Below are 2,250 nucleotides of genomic sequence, written 5' to 3'. Positions count from 1 at the left end.
TTTTTTTTTTTTTTTTTTTACTACCAGAATGTTTGCAAAAGTCATTGGATTTTGCCTTCCATGGAGTTTGGTGTGAACTGGATTTTCCCTTGCAGATGCCTATTCTTATTTTAAGTTCTTTTCTTTGAATCAACATTTTTGTGTTTTTCATTTCTATAAGTAAACTTTACATGTAAGTGTGCAGTGAAAAATGTAGTGTTAGCAACTTGATTTTATATTTCAGATATAAAAATACACCTTAGAGTGAGTTCTTCTTAGTGAAGATTCTTGTGAATTTAAATCACAGTGAAATAAAAGCTCACTTGAAATGTCCATTTATTAATCTAAAACCACAGAGAAGTATTCTGTTAGTTGCAGACATTATTAAACAAAAAACTGCTTGGCTTACTTATATGAAAACTAAATTTCTAAGCTCCAAAGGCACTTTAAAATTACAATGACATTTTCTTGAGTTGGCAACAATGGGATAGTTGAATGTGCTTAACTTAGACAAGTGGGCCATTGAAAGGATTTATGATACAAGTTCATATTTTTTTGTAATTATATGCAAACCTAGAGTAAATGATGTCATCAGTCTGACCATATTCACTGATTTTTTTATTTGCTAATTGAGAAAATTTAATAATTAGTTGGTTTCCTATCCCTTCGTGTTGATAAGTGTAAAGTTTCACCTGTGAGTACTTCATGTTGTTCAGAACTGATGGAAAAATTAACATTTTTGTTAGCTGCTATCAATTGTGATGAGAAATATTATGACCAGGTTACTCTAAGTTCAGAATGAAATAACTGATGTTTTTTCCTGCTCCAATACTTTGATCTCTATTTTATAAATGTACTCTCCCATTTGCTCTTAGTTACATACAAGACTGAAGATAGGATATTCCTCTGATGTCCTGGAGGTCATCCTCATGGTGTGGCAGACCTCTCCTGTCTTGCCCACTGCTCCCCTCAACAGTGTACTTTGTCAGTCTGCCTGTTCTGTTCCCCACTCTTTCTGTGGTGAATCCTCTCACCGCCCCTGAACCTCTGGCCTGTACCCCAGTTTCGTATGCATAAATTAATCTTAAAAAAAGAAGAAGAAGAAGAAGAAGTACTGATACCCAAGAAGAGCTTGATGTATTGTAGGAAAAAACTGCAAGTCATATAACTTTCTTTGATCATTATCAACTTCAGGGAAAAGCTTACACGTATTAAGTCAGCTCATGTAACTGCCGTTTTTATGGTTATTTCTTCAAAGAAATGTTCACATTGATAGCCCGAAATGAAAATGCTTTCTTTCACTACCCTTAAATATTCTTAGGCATAAATGACTATTTTAAATAACAATAACAAGAAAAAGCATGATTGCATTAGGATGTCAGATCAGTTTTCTATAAATTTGTGGCATGGGGCAACTTGTTTTATAATGACATTGAGTTACCACAAAGCAACATGTTTTGAACAGTATTAGCTTTAAATTTTAAATAACAAGCTAAAAAAGATATGCAAAGTAGGTAACTCTACTTGAACCTTGCCCAAAGACTGTGATTTAATGAGATGCCCTCTCACTTTACTCTCAATTTAGAACAAAAGCAAAACTTACATCTCTGTTGAAGTCAAGTAAGAAACGCAACTTGTGGTTTCCTATTTAAAGGAAAAATATAGAAGAGTTGAAGGTAAGCGGAAAACAGCTAGTTTACATTCATGTAATGCAGACCTAATTCGTGTACAGTAATAAAAAGTTTAAAATCAGAAAATTAGTAAAAATTTCGTACAAAGTTGTGTCATATATATTCTTTAGATTTCAAACCACAGTAATTTCATGTTTATAATTCAAACAGAAAAGATACTGCCAAAAATTTATGAAAACCTTTCATATGTTTAAAATTAAAGATGGTCAAGTTCCAATAATACAATTTTTTCTATTAAACTCACAAAGGTTTAGACATTTAATACTCAGGCATTAAAGGGGTGGGGTGTAGACAAGGCTTTTTGGACTACTGTAAAATATAATTTGATTACATTTTCTGGTAGAAATTCAGAAGCATACGTAAAAAGCAATTCCACTTCTAGGATCTTACCTTAGAAAGCAATTATGGCCATATGCAAAGCTGCGTGTACACACATTTTCTTGCAGCAGTGTTTGCAAATGTAGAAAAATGAAATATAAGAGGTACTCCTTGCTCAAACACTTAAGGATGTAGGTTTTGTAACTGTACTCCCTCATCTGCTCTACAAGTCCATTAATAGAGAATTAATTGAATAAATTAA

This window comes from Condylura cristata, unplaced genomic scaffold (genome assembly GCF_000260355.1).
Source record: "Condylura cristata isolate star-nosed mole 26May11 unplaced genomic scaffold, ConCri1.0 scaffold00211, whole genome shotgun sequence".
Taxonomy (NCBI): domain Eukaryota; kingdom Metazoa; phylum Chordata; class Mammalia; order Eulipotyphla; family Talpidae; genus Condylura; species Condylura cristata.
Note: the sequence above shows the minus strand (reverse complement) of the source record.